This window comes from Miscanthus floridulus, chromosome 1, assembly GCF_019320115.1.
Source record: "Miscanthus floridulus cultivar M001 chromosome 1, ASM1932011v1, whole genome shotgun sequence".
Lineage (NCBI taxonomy): Eukaryota > Viridiplantae > Streptophyta > Magnoliopsida > Poales > Poaceae > Miscanthus > Miscanthus floridulus.
In genome coordinates, this window is record NC_089580.1 from 42,567,398 (window position 1) to 42,593,740 (window position 26,343).

The 26,343-nt window shown below is 47.5% G+C and overlaps 1 pseudogene; it reads right to left on the reverse strand.

The window, feature by feature from the left end:
- Positions 1-304: 304 nt before the first annotated feature.
- Positions 305-25,446, reverse strand: LOC136455538 (uncharacterized; annotated as a pseudogene).
- Between the last annotated feature and the right edge of the window lie 897 nt (positions 25,447-26,343).

Genomic DNA, 26,343 nt, shown 5'->3' on the forward strand with positions numbered 1-26,343 from the left:
TTCACAGAAGAAAAAGTTAGATAACCTTCAGCAGTGACCTAGGCAGAACAAGAAACTAACAAACATGCACATTTAGCCTCTAGAACAAGTCAAACCCAGCTCCTCCATAAATAATAGCATGAGGGTCAGAGATCATTGGTGATTCTACTGCAGAAATCAGAATTGAGGGTCTATAAGCAGTCAGAGATAACTGGTGATTCTATTGCAGAAACCAGAATTGAGAAGGCCTGCACAGTGGACATCTGCTAATGAGCATGAATTGCAGTCCCGCCATCCGCCTAAAACACAAAAGGAGATGCTAAAATTAGACTCTAGAGGGCACAACAATACCAGCACAAGCTGTAGCATAAGCATCTGCAAGGCCAGGAACAGAGTCCTTGTGACAATCGATGAATCTCAGTTTGAAAGTTCCCTCTCCAAATTGAATAAATGTGAAAAGGCTCATATTGGTACCCAACAATCTTTTTTCCAACAGGACCTTCATGACATAATGTCGGGGCACAAGCCGCTTCCCCAGGCTGTATGTGAGCAAAACAGGCCTTTCCACAATGTGCCGTGGCTCCACTGCAGCCTCATTGACAAGAAAGTCAATCTTGCGAAGAAGAACCTCGTCAGATAATCCTAATATAGCTGGCTTCTTGGACACTGCAGTGGAAACCTCAGACTCAGAACAACCAAGAGTCCTTCTTGAAGAACTCAAGCTTGGCAGCAACCTTCTCTTGGGAAGCACTACTGACGACTGCCACTGCTTGCCTGAACATCGGCGACGAGGCAGGCACCCCAAGTTCTTCTGCCCGTAGCAAAACCTCTTTCACGCGTTCTTGGTTGAAGGTAAGCACCCGTGGTGTCAGCAGGCCTCACCCAGGCGACCCGTCAGCATCTCGGCAGCCCAATACTAGGAAGCGAGTGCGGAACGTGAAGATAGCTGGGCCGGAATGGGCCTGCAGCACTTGCTAAGTGAAGCCCAGCTCGGAGTGAGGAGTACAAGTATGAGAGGAGTGTGAGATTGGCCGGCTATCAAAAACCCTAAGCAACTATTTGTATTACGTTTAAATTCCAAGCACTCGGCCGCCGGCCAGAACCTATCTTGTATTCGTATTTTCCTGTTCATCTTCCCTGACTCCGGTAGGCCAGCTGCCGCCGCAGTTAACATGGGTATCAAAGCCGCCGATCTCTGGCCACCGCACGTGCTGGAGGACTCCCTCCCACCCGCCCACTCCCACTTCACTCGTCTCCAACGTTCCCGCGGCGCCATGGATCCAGTCGTTTGCCAAATGTTCGATGATTTGATCCAGCGATTCGACTCCTTCCGATTCGAGTTCGACGGCCTCGGGTCTGTCTAGATCGCCGCTTCTCTGAGTCGGAGGCCGCCCGATTCCAGTGCAATGCCGTCGTCGACGGCTGCCTCGAGTTCCTAGAGCACTTTGCGTCAACCCAGTACACCGCCGCCATCGTCGCCAACAACTGGGGCGGCCACTTCTCCGAGTGCTGTCACCAAGATGGAGGAGTGCGTCCACGACCTCGAGATAGTGCACTATGTCGAGATCTAGGACGAGCGCGATGAACGGGTCACCACCCTCGAATCCACCGCAGAGGCATTCGAAGCATGGCGTCCCCGAGTCGAGAGCTCCCTCTTCACCGTTTGCTTGGAGGTGGATCAGTTGTCCAAGCTCTGGGATCGAACCCGCGCTGCTCAAGCTGATGGATCTCTCGAGCCAAAAGGTACACCGAAGTTGGTCGCTGGGCGAGCCTCTGCCGGAGCAACAACCGACTGGTCCAGTGGGCATGGCGTGGCCTCACCAACACGGGATGCAGGGTATGGATCGGTAACGACCATAGCCCCGTTCCCGGCCAATAGTACGTCCGCTTTCCCAGCTCTGTCTTCTTCAGCAGTTTAGGGCATCAACCCTCCACCACCTCCCATCCTCCACCTCTGATCACGTCCCACCATCCGCCTCCACGTCCACATCCTACTGCTCCTCCCTATTTCCACCCAATCCACCCCCCATCCATACCCAATTTACCCTTAGCCCCACCAAATTCATCCTCATCCACCCCCAATTCATCAGCCCCACCAAATTCATCATCACCCACCAATTCAACAACCAATTTCCCAGGTCCATCCCCAACAGAACCAACTAATTCCCCTCCACAACCCTCCTGAGTACACCCAATTCGTCCCCAACCAGCCGACAACCCTTTACCCCAACTCTCGATAGAATATCATGAACTACCGCCCAAAGATCAAGGTTAGTATTGCGTCATCAATGTTTGTCTTTGACGTTGGAGATTGGAGTTCTTCATAATCTTGGTGGTTTTGCAGGGCATAGCACGAACTACCGAACAACGGCGGCAGCTGATCAAGAGGATGGAGCCCCTCGTCGAGGAGAACACAAAGTTGAAGGAGGCGTTGAAGCTTATGGAGAAAACATCTAGAGGGCCTAGCGCGAGTGGGATCTTGCCGAATCTAACGCGCGGGACCTGGAATACCAAAAGGGGGCCTTATCCGAGCAGCTGGCGACCATTTCCGAGCAGTTGCAGGGTAGCTCTGAGCAGCTGAGAAGCCTCTCCGAGCAGAAAAAAGGTACCGCGGATCGGTGAACTTTTCTATATTACCGAACAACTTTAATATTATTGATGATCGTCACTTTTGTAGAGCAAGATGCGGAGCTCGGCCAGTTGCCTCAGGTCATCGGTCAACTCCAAGAGGAGGAGAAGAAGGCGTCTGGGCGAGTGGAGAAACTAGCCTAGGAGCTAAAAGGTGAGTAGTTCATGGTCGGAGTTGTTGCTTAAGTGACTTATTCGCTTGACGGATCTTCTCGGTGCTTGGAGAATACCGCCAAAGGACTAAGGCCTAGTTCGATGTGCTGGAGCTGGAGGCGCAAACCCAGAGGTGAAAGCTTGACGCCGTGGTGGCCAAAGTTAGGCCGGTGCTGGACTGCATCGACATGGAGGCAGCTCCTCAGCCCGATGACAGGCCGCCTCATCCGGACACCATCATCGATAGGTGCAAGGCGGTGTGGGAGAACTTCAAAAGCTTCAACCATGATGCCACTGTCTCTGCCATGACCCATGCCCTCGCAGTAGTCCAGTCTCATTACCCTACCATCGATCTACGAGTGATAGGGGCTGGATTTGCCAGAGGGACTGGTGCGAAGAAGCAGTAGGAGCTAGAAGATGAGGTGGAGGACGCGGCGAAGAAGCTGGTTGGAGACGTTGACCTGTTCGGCAAGGTGGATGGAGAGGGCCAAACATAATGACCTGCTCGAAGAGTAATCTGCAATAGCTGGAGAGGATAGTTAAAAACACGTGAGGGCATAGACAAACATTCATGTATGTGTACAAATGTTGTAAAGTGACATGTGCATGTTTATGCAGTTTGCCAGTATTTCGGTGAAAAATTGTTGTAGTGTTAACCCTAATGCGATTATACGTGGTATAAATAGCATCCGAGCAGTTAGTTTGTTACTGAGCTCTTGGCCTTGGCTAGCCCATATTCCATAACGTTGAGCACGGAGCCCGTGCACGTGTAGGAGAAACAGACGTGACCAAGGAACCGTAGCCGACAACCCATAACGCAGAGCACGGAGCCCATAGCACATGTAGGAAGAGATCAAAGACTGGGTTTTCTCTAAAGAACACAGAGCGGAACATGTGCTGCTCGGCGGTTGGTGAAATATCTTGGAGATATGGAGAAATGTGGTGGAGCGTTTATGGAGATCACGTATTGGAGTTTGTTAAGGAGTAGCTTAGAGCTGGCGACCACAAATGGAGATTAAACCATAATGGAGAAATAATGGAGACAAATTATGGCGATAAAAACTTCATTCATTATGGAGTGGAGAATACATATCTGGAGCATTTCAAGGATAGAAACGTATAAGGTGCTCGATGTGCCATGGATTGGGGATATCGATTCCGTCCAAGTCACATAGCCGATAAGACCCTGGTGGGGTAACCTCCTTGACCACATAAGACCCTTCCTAGGGGGAGGAGAGCTTGTGCATCCCTTTAGTTTTCTGTTTTCTACGGAGAACGAGGTCACCAATAGCAAATGAACGATCTTTGATGTTGCGGTTGTAGTATCTTCACAGGCCTTCTAGGTATTTGGCTGTGCAGATGCAAGTGATCAAACGTTCTTCTTCGGCCCTGTCGACGTCCTCTGTCCGAATAGCTATGGCTTGCTTTTCATTATAATGTTCCACCCTAGGTGCTTGGAAGGCAATGTCCGCTGGAAGTATGGCTTCTGAGTCATAGACCAAGAAATATGGAGACACACCGGTGCTATAACTAGCTTGAGTGCGTAGTCCCTAGACCATAGCTGGGAGCTCTTTGAGACATCTGCCCGGATGCTTTTCCTCTTTCTGATATAGCCTCTTTTTGAGGGCATTAAGGATGATGTCGTTCGCTCGTTCGACCTGGCCATTGGCTCTAGGATGGGCAATGGAGACGTATTTGACGGAGATGCATCGGTCTTCGCAGAAGTCATAAAAATTATGACCAGTGAATGTAGTTTCGAGGTCAGTGATAATGCTATTCGAGAGACCGAATCTATGGATGACATCTTCGAAGAACTCGACTGCTTTCTTTGCAGTAGCCGAAACAAGCGGTTTGTATTCGATCCACTTGGAAAACTTGTCAATGGCAACGTACACGTATTGGAAACCGCCTGACGCTGGCTTGAAAGGCCCGATCATGTCCAGTCCCTAGCATGCGAAAGGCCAAGAAGCTAGGATGGTTTGCAATTCCTACGCCAGCACGTGTATCTGCTTGGAGAAAAATTGGCATCCTTCACAACATCGGACGAGGTCTTCTGCATCGGTGATGGCCATGGGGCTAGTAAAAACTAGCTCAAAAAGCTTTGTCAACTAGGTTTCTCGAGGTTGCGTGATTGCCGCAAGAACCAGAGTGAATTTCAAGAAGTAGTTTCACTCCCTCTTCTTGGGTGATGTATTTCTATAGTATCCCTTTCTTAGCACTTTTCCTCATCAAGTTCATGTCTACCAGCACATAATGCTTGCTGCGATGGATTAGGCGTTCAGTTTTAGTCTTGTTAGTGGGTACGTCGATGCTGGTGAGGTACTTGATGAACTGTTCCCTCCAGTCGGCAGACGGTGAAGGTACTGTAAGTACCAACTGCTCGACATGGGGGATTTCTTGAACTTCCTTCTCTTCCTTAATAGACGGCTTAAAGAGGTCTTGGACGAAGACCCTAGGTGGAATCATGGCATGAGAAGAGTCTATCTTAGATAGGTGGTCGGTGAGCTTATTTTGATCTCATACCATGTGGTGGTACTCGATACCGTAGAACTTCCCTTCGAGTTTCCTGATTTCGGCACAGTATGCGTCCATCTTCTCACTGGAATAGAACCAATCTTTGTTGAGTTAGTTGATGACTAGCGTGGAGTCTCCATATACCATGAGGCGTTTGATGCCGAGCTCGATGGCTATACGGAGTCCATGGAGACATGCTTCGTATTCGACGGCGTTGTTGGAGGCTAGAAAATGAATTCAGAGAACGTATCAGAGCTTGTCTTTGGTCGGCGTAATGAATAAAATGCCAGCACCAGCATCGTTGATGTTGAGGGCACCATCGAAGTACATCACCCAGTGCTCAGGGCAAGTAGCAAGGATGGGCTCTTGGATCTTGATCCACTCAGCGACGAAGTCAGCGAGCGCATGTGACTTGATGGTAGGCCTACTTCTAAATTCGATGGAGTAAGTGCCAAGCTCGATAGCCACTTAATGATGCAGCCATTAGCCTCTTTGTTGCGAAGGATGTCCCCTAGAGGGAACTCGGTGACCACGATGATCTTGTAATATTTGAAGTAATGGTGGAGCTTGCGCGACGTGACTAGAATGGCGTAAAGCAGTTTCTAAACTTGAGGATAACAAGTTTTGGACTCATTAAGGACCTCGCTGCTGAAGTAGACCGGATGTTGTACCTTATAGGCATGTCTGGCTTACTTGCGCTCGACGACGATAGCTATGCTAATGAAACGCAAAGTGGCGGCGATGTAGATTAGTAGGGTTTCGTCTAGTCGAGGCGCCATCATGGTTGGAGGCTTCGTTAGAAACAACTTGAGCTGCTCAAAAGCTATGTTTGCCTCATCCGACCAGGAGAAGCGCTCGGAGGCCTTGAGGAGTTTGAAGAACGGTAGTCCCTTTTCGCCAAGGCGTGATATAAAGCGACTGAGAGCAGCCATGTAGCATGTAAGCTTCTGTATGTCCTTTACGTAGGTTGGCTGTTTCATGTTGGTGATGGTGGATACCTTGTTGGGGTTGGGCTCGATGCCACGGGTGCTTATCCTTTACCCAGGAGTGAAAGGTCCTTGTGTGGTTTTGGTAATTGAGTGACAACCTAGGTGGACTAATTGTGTTTATGTGAGATACACAGGTGATTAGTCCACAGGTACATATGTTTGAGCAACATATGCCATGAAGGTGAAAATGGCTTGGAGATGTTGCAAAGCTCACACATGTGACGATGAAGGATCTCATTGCACATGAGACATGACATTGAGTCATGTGATCAAGGTGGAGAAGATCAAGACAAGACTTGGCTTGATGGACCGGTTGCAAGCGTCAAGGGCAAGTTGGAGGCTTTGGAGCGATGGACCGCGTGGCGGTGAAGCTTAAGCAAGACTGGGCGCCGATGGACGAAGGTAATGGTGAAAAGCAAGTGAAGTCAAGATCGATGAACCAATATGATCATGTGATGATATGAAGTGGATCATATCATTGTTGATTGTGTTGGTGCATGTGTTGCATCGACATTGGAGGAGATGGAATGGAATGCGCAAGGCAAAGGTATAACCTAGGGCATTTCATTTCATCGGTCATAGGTGTGTAGAGAAGTTTGTGATTGGGTTTAGGGTAGATGGCCGTACTATTAAGAGGGGCAAACTTGTTTGCATATCAGTCATCTAGTGCCACTCGAGTGATCTAACTTTGCATCGACGCTAGGATTGAGTGGCGTGCCAAGTTGAGTAGCTAATTCTTTGAAAAATGATTGTGAAAATGCTAACACATATACACATGGTGGTGTACACTTGGTGGTGTTAGCACATTTACAAAGAAGATGAAGTTAGAGTTGATGTGGATCAACTCGGCGATGGAACGGTGGTGACAAGGGTAAGAAACTCCATCGGTGGAGTGTCCGCCCGTAGAGTGCGGATAGTCCGATGGTGCCACCGCCGCCCTATTCTAAAAAGATAGGGTCTCACAGAGTAGACCGGACACTGGTCACGTAGTGACCGGACACTGGGTTCCAGCATCTGGTCAGTAGTGGCAGTCAGCGGACAGGCGTCGGTCATTGACCGAATGCTGGCGCTGGATGTGACCGGACGCTAACAGGGTGCGTCCGGTTAGGGTGACGTGTGATGACGTAGGCAGAGCAGAGAAGCTGGAAGTGACCGAATGCTGGTGCTGCGTCCGATCGCGACCGACCGGATGCGTCCGGCCATGTCCGGTACCTTACTAGAAACGACCGGACGCTGGGGTTGCTATGTCCGATCAGTTCAAGCTGATGCGTCCGGTCAACATATGACCATTGAGATCGGGTGAACTGTATTTGAAGAAGGGGACACGTGGCGTGCATCGCACGACCGGACGCTGAGGTCCAGCGTCTGGTCGATCGGACCGGAGCGTCTGGTCGTCCCGACTTTTGCCCAGTGAAGAGGTAACGGCTCTATTTGTTTGTGGGGTTATAAATAAAAGCCATGGTCGGCCTTGGGCCGGTAGCTGAGCACACTAAAGCCTTGGTGGCTTATGTAGTAGTACTTGGGAGCCCTCCATCTCATATATACTTGATAGTGATCATTCGATTGTGTGAGAGAGCGATTCTAGTGCGATTGCATCGTGAGGTTGCATCGAGTGGCACTAGGTGATCAGTTGCAAGCCGGTGGTGCTTGTTACTCTTGGAGGTTGCCACCTCCTAGACGGCTTGGTGGTGGTCTCCGTTGTAGCCCACAAGAAGCTTGTGCGGTGCTCCAGATAAGAGCTTTGTGAGGGGCATTGTGCTCACCCCGTGGGAGCCATGAAGAGCAACTCTAGTTGAGCGTGTCATTGAGCTACCCTCACTTTTGGGGTAGGTTCTTGCGGTGCCCGACATGCGGGCTTGGCGGGTGATGCCAATTAGCTGCCGAACCACCAAGTGAGCGGTCGACACAACGGGGACGTAGCGTGTTGGCAAGCACGTGAACCTCGGGAGAAAAATCATCGTGTCAACCTTGTTCTTCCCATTGGTTTGCATCCTCATTACACAAGCTTGTAATTACTTTCATATACATTGTGCTTGTATAGTTATTCTTATAACTAGTTAGCTTGTGTAGCTTACTAGTTACCTTCTTGCTTGTGTAGCATAGAAGTAGCTCCCTTGCGTGGCTAATTAGGTTTGTGTAACCTTGTTAGTCACTTTGCTTAGTTTGTGTAGCTAAGTATTTGTGCTCTCTAATTTGGCATTGGTTGCCTTGTTATTGAGCATTGCTAGTGAGCTTAGTTGGCTTTGTGCTTTTGCTTACTAGCATGTGTAGGAGCTCCCTTGTTACTTAAAGTACTAGTGGCATAGGTTTGTGTGACCTTGCTCTTAGAATTGGTTTGGTGAGCTCTAACTAGCCCGGCACCTTTGTTGCTCAATTAGTATCTTTGGAAGGTGCTAGAAAATATAGATAGAGGGGTGTAGTCTTGGCTAGACCGATAGTTCTAATTCCGTACTTGTTTCGGTTAGCCGACACGATTAATTTTAGAAAGGACTATTCACCCCCCCTCTAGTCCGCCATCTCGACCCTACAAGTGGTATCAGAGCGAGGTCTCTCATTTGTGGTCTTCACCGACCCAAGAGGATGGCGTCTAATAGGCTAGATGTTTGTGTGGCACACATTTTTTTATGGCACAAACTTTGCACTTTGGAAAAATCACATGCTTGATCATTTTCGTGCAAAGGGACCTAAATTTTGGTGGGTTGTCACAAGTGGTCTCACCCATGTCTTGGACCATAGAAATCTTACCAAAGCTCAAAGAGTTCTCTATGAATTTGATGCACATGCTTGTTGTTTTCTAATGGATGCTTTAAGCTTTGATTTGATGAAACAAGTAAACATCAAGGGAACCGCTCGTGAGATATGAGAGTCCATCTAGGAAACCTTCGGTGATTCCTCCACATGGGATGATGGCAAATTCAAGAAGGATGATGAGCCCAAGAAGGAGGTGCATGAGTGTGTTGAGCATAACCACAATTTGGTGATTGTGGAAGATTGCTCCACCTCATGGTCAAGTGATGATGATGATGATCGATCTACTACAAGTTCACTTGACAAGGTTGATGATGATGCCACAAGTGTTGCAAGTGATGATGCTACCCTATGCACACTTGATGGTGATGATGGTTCATGCTCAAGCCATGATGAAGATGCTACTATAAGATCTCCAACTACATCACCACATTGCTTCATGTCACAAGGTGACACCAAGGTAACAAATGATAATGTGGTTGATCATGTTGATTCATATGATGAGCTTGTTAGTAGACTTGCTAGCATGATCATGTCTTTAGAAAATGAGAAAGCTAAAACATTAAACTTAGAAAATGAAAACTCATTTCTAAAGAACTCTTGTGAAGAACATGAGAAATGACTTGATGCTTATAAATATTCATATGATGAGCTAAAATTGAATCATGAGACACAACTTGTATCTCATGGTGAATTATTAGAACAACATGCTTCTCTCATTAAAGTGTTTACAAAGAAACTTAAAAATAGTGAGAGCTCATCACATGGATCAAATGATAAATTGCAAAATGTTGCTAACCCTTGTGATGTAGGCAAGAAGCATGTATCCACCTCTTGTGATGATTTATTAGATATGCCATGCTCTTCATAATTAGATGCTTGTTCTACTTCTATGTCTTGTGAGACTAACCTTTTGAAGGAGAACAATGAGCTCAAAAATGAAATGAAGAAATTAAGCAACAAGCTAGAGAGGTGCTACAACTCAAAAGTCACATTTGAGCACATGTTGAAGACTCAAAGAAACTATGGTGATAAGTGTGGCCTTGGCTTCAAGAAGAAGATGACAAAGGGCGAAAGAAAGAAAGAAAGAAAGATGAAGAAGCTACAACAAAGAAAGCTTTCTCATACCATGTGCTACCGGTGTCATGAAGCGGGACACCTTGCAAATGGTTGCCCTAACATTGAGAAGCTCAAGAAGATAAAAGAAGAAGAGAGGCTCAAGCATGTGAAGTGCTTCAAGTGCCACACTTGAGGTCACCTTACCTTAATGTGCCCAACCAAGCAATTGGTGAAGCAACTAAAAGAGCCTCAACCAAAGCCACAAGTTGAACAAGAGGAGACACCCCAAGAGCAAATCAAGATCAATCATAAAGATGGTGGTGACTTGATGATAAAGATGAAGAAAATAAGAAGGGGTGAAAAGGCAAGGCATCCAATGCAAACTCAAGATACCAAGATGATGAGCAAGAATAAAGATGATAAGAAAGATTATGCTCATATCAAGTGCTTCAAGTGTAGAAATATGGGACACTTTGTCTCTAAGTGTCCTACCAAGCTTGAGAAGAAGGCTCAAGCAAAGAGAAAGTGCTACTCATGCCGAGAAAGGGGACACATGGCACATTCATATCCCCTAGGTGACATTTCTAAGCCTATTTCAACTGTTGATGATAACATGCGTAGAAAGGATGGTAATTGTACCTCTATGGTTGTTATTATAAAATATCCTGCTATTCATACTAAGGCTATGTCTAAGTATGTTGCACCTAACTTGAGAGGACCCAAACTTGTTTGGGTACCATCAAAAAGTGGATGATTGTTTGTAGGTACCATCGGTATTGTAGACTTGATTCAATTGATCTCACATTGTTCATCATATGTTGAATCAAGTTATGAAGCTTAGTGCACATCCGAACCCAATGCCAAGAGAAAATTAAGTGAAGTCCAAGCGCTATCAACATACAAGTGCTATAATTCAAATTATTGGTGATTCATTGGATATATTTGATGACATGCAAATAATTGAGTTGAAGCTTGTTAGTTGGATGATCATAAGCTAACCAAGGTATATCTCTTGTTGATTATTTTATTTGGGTGCATATGAGTTGATTGAATTGGATAAATATACAATGTTGCTTGCTATGAGATGATTGAATGGATAATTGATTAGTAGGCAAGGTTGTATTGATTTGTGTTGGATAAATTTATGAGATGACTTTTAGTAAGTGGTTTGAATGGATATATGTCTTATGGAAGTATTCAAACAAGTTAGTTTCAAGTTTGATTCATATTCGATGAAGTATAGCTCAAGTGATTAAAATCTGTCCTATATTGAAAATCTGAGTGAGCTATGATCTTAGTCATGTTTGAGTGATCAAAACTTATTGGATTGGCATGAAAATTGGTGTATATGCTCTAGACTTATGGTATGAGATGCTGTTGAAATTTCATGAGAATTGAATAAGAAATGCTTCGGTTTTGAAGTGGTTCTTGTCAGCTATAGTGCAGCAGTTTTTAGCATGTAGCAGTTGTGAAAGAATTAAAATCAGGTAGCAATCTAGAAGTCAAATGAAGCTCAAATTTTTACAGCTGTTAGATAACTTAGTGAAGCACATCTCCACCAAATTTTGTGATATTTGGATTTGTACTTTGGGAGATATGCTTATTTCTTTGAAGGGTACAAAATCTGCCAGAAAAATGACAAATATTGGATTGATCTAGAGTCACTTTGATTGAAAGGTCCTCAAATTGAAAACATGTTTATAAGTAATTGAGGTACCTAAGTTTGATTTTGATATGATCTAGAAGCATGACAAGCAAAGAGTACAAGGCTATTTGATTGTGGAAGTGTACTTTGCACAGTTTTAGTACTCAAGATGAAGATCAAAATCAAACTCAAGATAAAGATGAAGCTTAAGTTCTAGATATGATTGAAAATCTTTTGGTAGAAAGAAAATGACTTAAACAAGTAGAAAGAAAAAGACTTAAAGAAGGAATCAAGGTTACTCATCAAGTTAAGTCCATTACTTGGATCAATCGATCAAGTTATTTCAAGTAAGTGTCAAGAATGGTTCTTGGTGAGAGGTCACTTCTCCCTAGTGTAGGGGCTTGCCGCCTATGTGTAGGTGAACCAAGTGTGTTACTTGGAAGGCTAACATGGAAGTGGTGATCCGAGAAACATTTGAGATGCTTAGTTGAAGCAATCAAAAGGATTGATCAAGAAAAGTAAGAAACACCCAAAAGAAAGCTAGTTATAATATTTCAAGTGGTATTCTCAAATTGATGCTCTCATACAAGCAAAGATCAAAAGATAAAGCAAGCCAACCACAACAAGAAAATGCACTTGATCATAAGTGGTATATATTTCATATGGGTGAAGAATGAAATTCAACATGATATCTATTGGTCTTCACCAAGCTTATAATTGGACTTCACATTGCTATTGGAGTACTGAATTAGAATCTATGTGACTATCCTCTACTCCAACATAGCAAAGGTATCATTGTAATATGCATGATCATTTTATTCCTTACTAGTATGCAGTTAGTGCATATAGTACATACTTCATAGGATCATGCATAATAAATGAAATGCTTAAATTCATAGCCTACCACTATTGTTTGAATGATTACTTGATCTAGTGGTTAGTACATGAATTTGTTCATGAGCTAGTGAACCTAAGTACTTGATTTAATTTGGATTGCCAACAAGTGACAAGTACAACATTAGCAAGATAACCCATGTAAGAGGTGTGAAGAAGCATGTCATTAGTTCAAACCGGACTTAGAAACTTAGGCAAATCAATTTAGTTCAAGTCAACCATAGAAGCTCATAATAGTGGTAAGAGTACAAGCACAAGACAACAATGCAAATGGATATCTAGTTTGTTTGTTTCAAATGGTATCTAGACTCAAGTATTTCATCAAATTCACAAGTGATGTCTAGATCAACTCACAAGTGATATCCTATAAGTGGTACTCATGAAGATAGCAAAATATTCAAGAAATAGTTTTTATTGAAAAATCCAACAAGTGGTTCCATACTAGAAGATTCTTTCAAGTGATATCACATCTACACATAATATCAATCAAGCAAGAAAATGGTTCCACAAGTGATCCTCAACTTTAAGTGATCATCAAATGAAGAATGCATCCCTCACCTACAATGTGTATCAAATGGATGACCCATGCTATCACATAGGGGGAGGTGTCACACAAATTGGTATCAAGATCAAAGATTCTATGTGTGGTATCTCAAGAAGCCTTACACAAGATACAAGTGGTATGAGTTATAAGTGGTATCTACAAGTGGTGTCATTCCAACAATCAAGTGATGTCCATAAAAAATGTAAGATTCAAGCCTCAACCATCTACCCCAAATGCATACCGTTGTATCAATGAGAAGCACACCTTTTATGAAAATTAATGACAAAGGGGGAGAGATTGTACAAAGATATGAAAGCTTTGAGATTGAGATTGTACAAGGGGGAGAGATAAGATATAAAAGCTCAAATAAGTAGAGGTTGGACATAGACATGAACATGGACAAAGAGGGAGCAACATTGAAGAAAAGAGATGGATCAAAATTCTTGGACAAGAGAAGCACACAAGTAGGAGGGCACATAAGTAGGGTGAGCAAGCTCATGAACTTTGATTGATTGCATTTGATATGTGCATATTCATGTGCTTGCTTGCATTGCATAAGCTTTCAAATTCAATATGCATGCTTGTGTGGTGTATGCTAGTTGTAGAACTTGAATAATGATTTGATAACTAGCATGCATAGGATGATAGCTAGACACTTGGTATGTTTTTCAAGTAATGCTAGTACCTTGCTTTTAATGTTGATCTCACAAAGGTATCTAGTGCTTTTATTTCCAAGTGATATCTAGCTAACCATGGTGCTAAGGACGAACTTAAAGGTGCAACTGCGATTGGTATACGCTTCAAAGGTTTATTCTATACACCTTAGCATTATTTTGTAGTAATTACTCTCCCACAATTTTAATCTATGCATATATACGAGCTTCAAATCAAACACTCTAGCACATATGTAGGGAGAGCTAATACTACCATCTCGGGTTTATGGTACTTGTCCAAAATCATTTTCACATGGTAAAATTGCTTGGGCAAGCAACATGAATCCAAAAGAGCTTAATTTCCATATCTTTGTAGAGTTGTCATTAATTACTAAAAAGAGGGAGATTGAAAGGTCCTTGTGTGGTTTTGGTAATTGAGTGACAACCTAGGTGGATTAATTATGTTTATGTGAGATACACAGATGATTAGTCCACAGGTACATATATGTGAGCAACATATGCCATGAAGGTGAAAATGGCTTGGAGATGTTGCAAAGCTCACACATATGATGATGAAGGAGCTCATTACACATGAGACATGACATTGAGTCATGTGATCAAGGTGGAGAAGATCAAGACAAGACTTGGCTTGATGGACCGGTTGCAAGCGTGAAGGGCAAGTCGGAGGCTTTGGAGCGATGGACCACATGGCGGTGAAGCTTGAGCAAGACTTGGCGCCGATGGACGAAGGCAACAGTGAAAAGCAAGTGAAGTCAAGATCGATGAACCAATATGATCACGTGATGATATGAAGTGGATCATATCATTGTTGATCGTATTGATGCATGTGTTGCATCGACATTAGAGGAGATGGAATGGAATGCGCAAGGCAAAGGTATAACCTAGGGTATTTTATTTCACCGGTCATAGGTGTGTAGAGAAGTTTGTGACTGGGTTTAGGATAGATGGTCATACTATCAAGAGGGGCAAACTTGTTTGCATATCGGTCATCTAGTGCCACTCGAGTGATCTAACTTTACATGTCGCTAGGATTGAGTGGCGTGGCAAGTTGAGTGGCTAATTCTTTGAAAAATGATTGTGAAAATGCTAACACACATACACATGGTGGTGTACACTTGGTGGTGTTGGCATATTTACAAAGGAGATAAAGTTAGAGTTGATGTGGATCAACTCGGCGATGGAACGGTGGTGACAAGGGTAAGAAACTCCACCAGTGGAGTGTCCGCCCATAGAGTGCGGATAGTCCGACGGTGCTACCACCGCCCTGTTCCAAAAAGATAGGGTCTCACATAGTGGACCGGACACTGGTCACGTAGTGATCGGACGCTGGGTTCCAGCGTCCAATCAGTAGTGGCAGTCAGTGGATAGGTGTTGGTCATCGACCAGACGCTAGCGCTAGAAGTGACCGGACGCTAACAGGGTGCGTCCAATTAGGGTGACGTGTGATGATGTAGGCAGAGCAAAGAAGCTGGAAGTGATTGGATGCTGATGCTGCGTCCGATCGCGACCGACCGGATGCGTCCGGTCATGTCCGATACCTTACTGGAAACGACCAGACGCTAGGGTTGCTATGTCCGATCAGTTCAAGCTGATGCGTCCGGTCAACATATGACCGTTGAGATCGGGCGAACTGTATTTGAAGAAGGGGACACGTGGCGTGCATCGCATGACCGGACGCTGAGGTCCAGCGTCCGGTCGATCGGACCGGAGCGTCCGGTCGTCCCGACTTTTGCCCAGTGAAGAGGTAATGGCTCTATTTGTTTGTGGGGTTATAAATAGAAGCCATGATTGGCCTTGGGCCGGTAGCTGAGCACACTAGAGCCTTGGTGGCTTACGTAGTAGTGCTTGGGAGCCCTCCATCTCATATATACTTGATAGTGATCATTCGATTGTGTGAGAGAGCGATTCTAGTGCGATTGCATCGTGAGGTTGCATCGAGTGGCACTAGGTGATCAGTTGCAAGCCGATGGTGCATGTTACTCTTGGAGGTTGCCACCTCCTAGACGGCTTGGTGGTGGTCTCCGTTGTAGCCCATAAGAAGCTTGTGCGGTGCTCTAGAGAAGAGCTTTGTGAGAGGCATTGTGCTCGCCCCACAGGAGCCACGAAGAGCAACTCTAGTTGAGCGTGTCATTGAGCTACCCTCACTTTTGGGGTAGGTTCTTGCGGTGCCCGACATGCGGGCTTGGCGTGTGATGCCAATTAGCCGCCGAACCACCAAGTGAGCGGTCGACACAACGGGGACATAGCGTGTTGGCAAGCACGTGAACCTCGAGAGAAAAATCATCGTGTCAACCTTGTTCTTCCCATTGGTTTGCATCCTCGTTACACAAGCTTGTAATTACTTTCATATACATTGTGCTTGTGTAGTTGTTCTTGTAACTAGTTAGCTTGTGTAGCTTACTAGTTACCTTCTTGCTTGTATAGCATAGAAGTAGCTCCCTTACGTGGCTAATTAGGTATGTGTAACCTTGTTAGTCACTTTGCTTAGTTTGTGTAGCTAAGTATTTGTACTCTCTAATTTGGCATTGGTTGCCTTGTTATTGAGCATTGCTAGTGAGCTTAGTTGGCTTTGTGCTTTTGCTTACTAGCATGTGTAGGAGCTTCCTTGTTACTTAAAGTACTAGTGGCATAGGTTTGTGTGACCTTGCTTCTAGAATTGGTTTGGTGAGCTCTAGCTAGCCCGGCACCTTTGTTGCTTAATTAGTATCTTTAGAAGGTGCTAGAAAATATAGATAGAGGGGTGTAGTCTTGGCTAGACTGATAGTTCTAATTCCGCACTTGTTTCGGTTAGCCGACGCGATTAATTTTAGAAAGGACTATTCACCCCCCCTCTAGTCCGCCATCTCGACCCTACAAGGAGTATGGCGGATGGAACTCCAAAGATGCACTTTGAAGGATTCAACTTCCATCTGTATCGTTTTAGGTTGGCGAACGTTTCTTCAAGGTCGGCGATGAGGTTGTCGGCGGTCTTGGACTTGACGACCACATCGTTGATGTAAGCTTTGACATTGCGGCCTATCTATTGATCGAGGAACATCTGGATGACCCTTTAGTAGGTCACCCCGACATTCTTGAGTCCGAAGGTCATGGTGGTATAGCAATACGCACCAAAAGGCGTGATGAACGATGTTTTGATCTGGTCGTCCTCTTTCAGGGATATCTGATGATAGCTAGAGTAACGGTCGAGGAAGGAGAGTAGTTCGCAACTAGCGGTGGAGTCTACAACATCGTCTATCCGAGGCAGACCGAAGGGATCTTTAGGGCAGTGTTTGTTGAGATCAGTGTAATCAACGCACATTCTCCATTCTTTATTCTTTTTTTTGAACAAGAACAGGGTTTGCTAACCACTCAGAATGATACACTTCTTTAATAAATCCAATAGCTAGGAGCCATTTTATTTCTACCCTAATAGCCTCCTTGTCTGGCGCGAATCATCGAAGTTTCTGCTTGATTGATTTGGCGGTCGATGAGACATTCAAGGAGTGCTCGATCTTCTCCCATGGTACCCCCGGCATGTCTGCAGGTTTCTAAGCACGCTTTTGTATTTGGGGTCAAGGTGAGCCCCAATCTTGACGATCTTGGAGGGGTCATCGAGGCTGAGGCCGACCTCCTTTGTTTCCTTGGACTTGGCAGAGGCACGTGGAGGCTCCAATGCTAGGATCTCCAGGTCGTCGGTGGGCACCGTCTTGGCATCGGTGACCACGCTAGCCATCTAGATGGAGAGGTCAGTGGCTTCGGCGAGGGCGAGACTCTCTGTCTCGTAGGCATAGGCGATGGAGAAGTTAGCCCGTAGGGCCAGAACTCCTACGGGTGAAGGCATCTTCAGCACTAGATAGGCGTAGTGCGGTATGGCCATGAACTTGGTCAGAGCTGGCCGACCAAGTATGGTGTGGTAGGCGGTGTTGAAGTCAACGACGTAGTAGTTGATGTGCTCAACGCGGTAGTTGCTAGCCATGCTGAACTGGACTGGAAGGGTGATCTCTCCAAGCGGTTTGGATGTCCTGCCAGGTACCACACCCTAGAAGGAGGAGTCAAAGGGTGTAAGGTCTCCTATCCCAAGGCCTAGCTCCTTTAGGGCTCTAGTGAAGAGGAGGTTCATAGCACTTCCGCCGTCGATGAGTACTTTCCTGAAAAGCACTTTTCTGACGGTTGCATCAAGAACGAGGGGGAAATGCCCTGTGTAAGGGATGTTCGTCCACTGGTCGGCCCTGCTGAAGGTGATGGGGACTTCGGACTAGGGGCAATAACTAGGGTTGGAGACGGTGTCTTCCGCGTTGACGATGAGCACTCGGCGGGCGGTGAGCTTCCGATCTCTTCTGCTCTCAGCGACAGCGGGGCCCCCGAAGATGGTGGAGACCACTTTGTTGTGATCCTAGAAGGGGTTGTTGTTTTCCCCAGGTGGTCGGTGGCCTCTAGCTCCATTGTTGTCGTCGTCGTCCGGCTTTTTAGCCTGGAACTCCTAAGCCAAGCCGAGGCAGTCTTTCATCTTGTGCTTGTTGTTCTTATAGAGGGGGCATGGGCCTTCGAGGATCTTCTTGTACTGCTCGTCATAGTTGTGCTTGGCGCGAGGTTCATCAATAGTGGCGACGATGTGGTCTGGTCGGCAGTGGTGATATTGACTAGATTTGGATCCTTCTGGCCGATCACGGCCACTGTCTCGATAGTAACTACGGTCGTCGTAGCGGCGGTTGTTGTGGCATCGGTCGTCGGGTCACTCGTCGCTGCAGTGAGTTAGGCGATGAGTGCTCGTATCCTCGTTGAAGCGTACTTTTGCCTTTTCGACGTCGGCGTACTGATCGGCGGTTGTAATCATCTCACCAATCCCCTTAGGCGGCTTGCGATTGAACTTGGAGCGGAGGTCGCCGTGATAGAGTCCTCGGACGAAGGCAGTTATGACCTCAACTTTCGTGATGTTAGAAATAGAGTTCCTCATCTTGGAAAAGCGTCTGATGTAGCTACGGAGGAGCTCAGACGGCTTCTGGTAGATGCGGTTCAGATCATGCTTGTGCCCGGCCGAGTACACATAGCCATGTAGTTGTCGGTGAAGACCTTCTTCAGCTCTTCCTAGGATCTGGTGGAGTCTGGGGCAAAGCTTGTGAACCGGTTCATCGCAGTTGACGTGAGCATGATGAAAAGATAGTTCGCCATGACGCTGGTATCTCCTTCGGTGGCGCGCACAACAATGGCATAAGCTTGTAGCCACTGTGTGGGGTTCATCCGTCCCTCGTAGGGCTCAACCCCAGTGATTTTGAAACCACGGGGCCACTGGAGTGTTTAGAATACCCTTATGAATGCTCGGGGCCCTTTAGGATCGTCACCGTCATGATCTGCGGCGTTACTGATGTTGAGTGGCTGGAGGACTGAGTCTAGATTACGGAACTCTTGCTCGTATTCTTGACGACGGCGTACTTCTTCTTCATGGTGAGAGAAATAGCGCTCGTCGATATGATGTCGCGTGTCTCAGAGATTGTTGATGTGCACTTAGACGTCCTAGTCGACTTCCTGGTCGTGTTGGCGAGGGTGATCGATGCGGTTGCCCCTAGCTCCCCCTGGAGAGGTTGTCCATCGTCGCGGTGCTGGTCGATGAAACGACTTCGGCTGAGGCGGCAATTAGATCTTGGCGCGGTGGATCGGCGAATCGAGCTCGTTGAGTGGGAAGGTCTCTGATCCTGGCGGATCTCGTTGACCTGGCAGTGCACCGATTTAAGCATGGCGGCAACCTTGGTGACCTCCGGTGTTTGCGGGAGCCAGGCGAGCTCGTTGGCGGCCACGGCCAAGTTGGCGCTTGGGGTCTTGTAGACGTCGTGGCCGTCAACGCGGACAAAATCGTCGTCAAGGTTACACTGGAGTGGGCGTGGCCTTCCTTGTGAGTCGAGCTGATCGTTGCGAGCAGCCTCGGCTAACACAAGGGCAGCCTCATTTGCTCGACGCTGCGCATGGTTGACGTTCTTGTTGAAGCAAGCGGCGCGGTCTTCCTCGGTTTCCCCGTCCCATGGGGGGCTGTCGACGCGGACATTGAAAATTCTGCCTCCATGGAAGGGTGGGAAAGGACGTTGTACGGTGGTGGTTTCGGTGACAGTCTCCGTAGAGCCCTAGGACTCGGAGTCTGGATTTTCCTCAGGATGGTTTGGAGGGATGCTTCGGGGCGCCGGCCAACGTGTAGCATGTTGACAGTCAATGAGAGCTGGTCGGCGAGAGGATGGATAGCTCCAACCTGGTCGACGATTTTGCCCCTTAGGGCATCTTAATAGGTGGCGACGACGCTGGTGAGCCCAAAGGGCAGGGCCATAACCCTTGGCGTTTCCTGATTAGCCTTCGATAGATGTGAATCGGAAGGTGGTCGGCGCTGAACCAGATTGGTCAGAGCCGATTCCGCGATGGAGAGATAATCGACGAGCTTCTAGCCAACCTGATCGATGGATGTGATCAGATCGTCGTTGTTGATTTGCCTCCGTGGGTAGCGGGCGGCGAATTATCGACGAAGACGACCTTAGAGGCGGTTCTGAGATCAGATCTGCAGTCACATGTGTCGGGGTGATCGGCGCAGTATCGATCTGCACCGGCTTGATGAGCTCTCCGACTCTGTCAGCGTTGATGATTCAAGAGATCGATCCGACCGTGAAGATCTGGCGGGGCTATGGGAGGGGCGAAGAGCCTGCAAAAAGTACCATCTTGTTCGACATGTAAACAGCACGCACACCCCTACCTGAAGCGCTAAATGTCGATAGAATATCGTCGGCAGTCCTCCGAGGGGTATCTCACGAAAGTAGATTGATCGACAGAGATGCGTGTAATCGAGAACAAGAAGGCAACAGAGACACAAGAGTTAGACAGGTTTGGACCGTAGCACGACATAATACCATACTCCCGTGGTCTGTTGGATTGTATCGACTATCGTATGATATTACGTGTGTTTAGAGGGAGTCCCTGCCCGCCTTATATAGTCTGGGGGGCAGGGTTAAGTCGGTTAGATCCAGAAGATAATCAGAAAGTAATAACAGATTACATGAATCATGGGATCATAGTCTTCAGGATATATTCCCGGCGTCTTGCGGGAGGCGCCGAGCAGCGTTGTGCTTCGTAAGACTTCGTCTTGTGGGCTGGACCACCCCTAGGGGTGCAGCCCATGTGATCTACCGTAGGTATCCGGGGTCGTATCCCCACACCAACCATACTTCTCATTCCAACCCTAATTTGGGCTAGCTCTCTAAGATGCAGTTTCCTCACTTTGACGGCGATAATCCTATTTCGAAATGTATTCTGTTCATCCTGCAATATGGGTTCAAGTTGCAACTCACCACTTCACCCATGCCGCAGCACGTCGGAATGCAGACGACAAGCGTGCTGCAACTCACCACTTCACCCATGCCGCAGCACGTCGGAATGCAGACGACAAGCGTGCTGTTCCCCGTACTACATCTGTCGACGACAAGCTTTTCACACTCAGAGCTTATCGCAAGGCTCGTGGTCTGTGTGTCCGCTGTGGAGAGAAATGGGTACCCGGACATCGCTGTGCGCCAGTCCCTCAGGCCCATGCTCTTCAGGAAATGCGGGCATTGTGCTTGGACGCGTTGCAAGACCCTGACGTTGATATTGCCCAAGAGTCTGAGCCTGAAGCTTCGGAGCAGGTGCTTCTGATGGTTTCTTCAGCAGCACTCTCGGCCACGTCTGCTCTGCGTACATTGCAGCTTAAGGGTCAGATGCGTGGCCGTGACATGGTAGTGTTGGTGGACTCCGGCAGCAGTCACTCGTTCCTCAATGCTACTTTTGCTGCTGACTTCCTTGATGTTCAGCCTCTGCCTGCGCCGGTGTCAGTTCGCGTTGCTGATGGTAATATCTTGAAGTGTTCTTCGCAAATCCTTGATGCTGAATGGAGCTTACAAGGCCATTTGTTCCATTCAACACTCAGAATCCGGCCTCTGGGTTCTTATGATCTGATTGTCGGGATGGACTGGCTCGAAGCGTTTTCGCCAATGAAGGTGGATTGGAATCAGAAATGGATGAGTATTCCCTACGGGTCTGGCCACATCTTGCTTCAAGGTATCTTGTCCGAATCAGACCCTCCACCAGCATTTCAACTTCTTCACATTGCGGCAGCGGCCCCGGCATCTGGTATATCTGAAGTTCCTCCAGCTATCAGCCAGCTTATTGAGGAGTTTGCTGAGCTCTTCCAAGAACCAACCGAGCTGCCTCCCAGGCGACATTGCGATCATCATATACCCTTGGTGCCGGGTGCCCCTCCTGTTGCTGTGCGCCAGTACAGATATAAGCCCGCGCTCAAGGACGAAATCGAGAAGCAGGTATCTGACATGCTCCAAACTGGAATGGTTCAGCCGAGTTCAAGCTCTTTTTCTTCGCCCATCCTGTTAGTCCGCAAGAAGGACGGCTCTTGGAGCTTTTGCGTCGACTACAGGATGCTCAACGCTCTCACAAGAGCAAGTTTCCTATACCGGTTGTGGATGAGTTACTTGACGAGCTGTCTTAGGCCAAGTGGTTCTCCTGCTTAGATCTCAGGGCTGGCTTCAATCAAATATGGTTGGCTCCTGGCGAGGAACACAAAACGGCGTTTCAAACACATTGGGGGCTATTTGAGTTTACTGTTATGGCCTTTGGCTTGACTGACGCTCCGAACACATTTCAAGGGACTATGAACAGTACTCTGAAACCACTACCGCGCAAGTGCGCTCTGGTATTCTTTGATGACATTCTGGTCTACAGCAGGACACTCGAGGAACATATCGAGCACCTTCGGCAGGTTTTTACTCTGTTGGCCCGTGATCAGTGGAAGGTCAAGTTTAGCAAGTGCCGGTTCGCCCAACAATCTATTTCCTATCTCGGTCATGTGGTCAGTCACCAGGGGGTTTCCACAGATCCTGAGAAGATTGAGTCCATACAAGCTTGGCCACAGCCCCAAGATATCAAAGAACTGCGTAGCTTTCTAGCCTTCGCTGGCTACTATCGGAAATTTGTGCAAAACTTTGTTGTCCTGGCCCAGCCACTTACAAAATTTTGCTCAAGAAGGGTGCTCTCTTTGTCTGACACCGGCACATTCTACTGCTTTCAGCGCTCTAAAATCAGTCCTTATGACAGCTCCTGTTCTTGCCTTGCCGGATTTCCCTAAGCCGTTTCAGCTACAGACTGATGCCAGCGACTCTGGTGTGGGTGCTGTGTTGTTACAGGATGGCCATCCCTTAGCCTTCGTAAGCAAATCTCTGGGGCCAAGGACTCGGGGCTTGTCCACGTATGAAAAGGAGTTCCTCGCTATACTCGTGGCAGTTGAGCAGTGGCGGTCATATCTTCAGCATTCGGAGTTCACGATCTTTTCTGATGAACGAAGCCTCATGCACATTACTGATCAGAGGCTTAACACACAGTGGCAGCTCAAGATGCATCACAAACTGGCTGGTTTACAATACAAGATTGTCTATAAGCGGGGTACTTCAAATGCTGCAGCCAATGCTCTGTCACGACACCCTGCACCTCCTGCTCAACTCCAAGCTCTATCTATATCTACACCAGCATGGTTGGCTGAGGTTGTCGCCGGATATGATCGGGATCCTGAAGCCGTCAAGCTACTGCAAGAGCTGTCAGTTGATCCCTCGGCACGGCCGCCGTTCACCTTGACAAATGGAATTCTTAGGTATTCTGGGCGTATTTGGATCGGTACCAATCCGCAGTTACAGCAGCGCATCATTTCTGCTCTGCACGACAGTGCACTTGGCGGCCACTCTGGGTTTTCGGTCACATACAGTGGCATCAAGAAGCTATTCTACTGGCGTGGCATGAAATCTGCTGTTAAATCCTTTGTTGCTGGCTGCATAGTTTGCCTTCAGGCCAAACCAGATCGCGTCCGCTACCCTGGGCTCCTGTCTCCGTTGCCGGTTCCAACTGAAGCTTGGCAAATGATATCCATGGACTTCATGGACGGCCTGCCCACTTCCGGTAACGCCAACTGCATACTGGTAGTTGTTGATAAGTTGAGTAAATTTGCACATTTCCTTCCACTTCGCCATCCGTATACTGCTCAGAAGGTTGCCCAGGTGTTTCTGGATGGTGTCTTCAGACTTCATGGCCTGTCTCAAGGGGGCAGGGATGTCCGCAGGCCTCACCCAGGCGACCCGGCAGCATCTCGGCAGCCCAAGGCATCTACTAGGAAGTGAGTGCGGAACGTGAAGATAGCTGGGCCGGAATGGGCCTGCAGCAATTGACAAGTGAAGCCCAGCTCGGAGTGAGGAGTATAAGGGCCCGTTTGGCACGGCTCTGGCTCGTGAAAAAACAGCTCTGGTTCTGGCTCCTATGGAAAAGCAGCTTTTTCTGGCTCTGACTTATTTTGTACGAAAACGTTTGGCAAAACGGCTTCTCCTAGCTTTTTAGAATATAAATAAGATGTCAAATGTCCAAAATACCCTTATATTTTTTTCTCTCTTTTCTTTTTCTTTTTTCTCTTCATTTTCCTTTTCTTTTTCTTTCACTTTTTATTTATCTTTCCTTCTCCCCTTCTTTTCTTTTCCCCTCCTCTCTCCTTATACAATCGGCCTCTCCCTCCCGGCCTTATCCTAGCGGGGCGCGGCGCAGCGGAGCAGGAGGCTAGCCCCGGGGGAGGAACCAGGGGCGGAGGCGGGGCGCGCTGGCCGGAGCAGGATGCCGGCGGTGGGGCGGAGCTGGAGGCCGGCGGTGGGGCGGAGCTGGAGGCCGACGGGGCGAAGCAGGAGGCCGGTGGCGGGGCGGAGCAGGAGACCGGCGGCCGTGGTAGAGGAGACGGAGGCGCGCGGGGAGGAGCAGGAGGCCAGCGGCGGGGGAGGAGAGCAGGCCCGGGGACAAGGATGGAAAAGCAACACGCAGGTGAGGAAGAAGCCGGGGGAAGCCACATTTTTTGGCTTGCCCTCCCCTGTGTAAGCCACCGAACGGCTTTTCTCCAGCTTCTAGGCGCAAGCCGTTTTGTAGAGTGCCGTTTGACACGGCTTCATCAAAAGCCGCTCGAGAAGCCGCTAGATGAGTCGTGCCAAAGAGGGCCTAAGTACAAGAGGAGTGTGAGATTGGCCGGCTATCAAAAACCCTAAGCAACTATTTGTATTACATTTAAATTCCAAGCACTTGGCCGCCGGCCAGAACCTATCTTGTATTCGTATTTTCCTGTTCATCTTCCCTAACTCCGGTCGGTCAGCTGCTGTCGTAGTTAACACGTGGGTCGTGTAAACACACCTTAGCAACATCTGGAACACCGCGCTGAAAAAACAGAGCTATGTTGGGCTTGAAGGCTCGCCGAGAGGAGGCCCCAGCTCCTCTTTGCGGCCACTAGGACCCAATCCAACGAGCCGCAGAAGGAGATGAAGAATTCGAGCCTGGAAGTGATGTCACCCTCGCGGAGAGCTCATGAGGTGACCAGGAGGAAGCGAGTGATCTAGGGAGTAGACAGGGCGACGCAGTCGCGGAGAGCCAGAAGGCGGGGAGCGAGGTTCTTCACGGAAGCGCGGAGGAGCAACGGGTCTGCGGAGACAACGGTGGCGATGTCGGCGCGGGAGAGGCCAGCGCTAGAGAGCAGCGCGAGGATGGCATCGGGGTTAGAGGCGGAGTTGAGGCGGGAGTAGGAGAGCTCATCCAATGATCTCCTGGATCCATTGGATAATAACTCGCGGGACAACTTCTTGGACACCTCGCGGGCTTGAGCTGGGGCGAGGTCGCAGGCAACGACGAGGTAGTCCTCGAGGGAGAAGGCCACAGGGAGGGTGGTGGAGGTGGAGAGGAGGCGCCATGCGCGGGGGTAGATTGGGGAGTGTCGCGTGGAGGCGGCGCGGAGCAGAGGGAGGAGCCGATTTCGGAGTTGCAGCATGTCGGCGGCGGAGGGGAGGTGGCGGCGACTTATATGATGATCCTTCGAGATATTTATCAGACATCTAAATCCTTTGATTGTGTGCGCTTTACACAGGAAGGTAGGGAGTTCAATTGGGAGGCTCATTATCTTGCAAGGTATGCATGTTCACTTGGAACTGGCCGGCATGTTTGGCTTGGTTCCCCTCCTATGTTCCTTGATGTAAACATTTTGAAATGAAAACATATGCCTACCTTCCTCTCCAAAAAAAAAAGGGGAAAACTCATTGTCACCATTTTTTTGCGGTCGTCCCATTTGTCTTCCTCATCTGTAAAACTGTTTTTTACCGCTCTCAACTTTTAAATAAATTTGTTTTTTTTTCACCATAGTTGATGACCTAACACGTACGGAGTATACTGAAAAATGACATGACAAAATATACTTTCTGAACCAAAAATTTAGATAATTTTTTCCAAACTTTTAGAGTCTATTTTCAGACTAAACAGTTTACCTTAAGATTCAAATATAGTATTACGGGAAAAATTTAATTTCAAAACTACAAGTGGTATAATGCTAAATAAGAGTAAAATAGGCCATGCTTGTTTTCTAGCATCTATATAGAAAATTTAAAGAATTTTAGAGATACATAAATAAATCCTTTATTTTTGATCGGCAAAAAAAGAAACCAAAACGCTGTTGTATTAAGT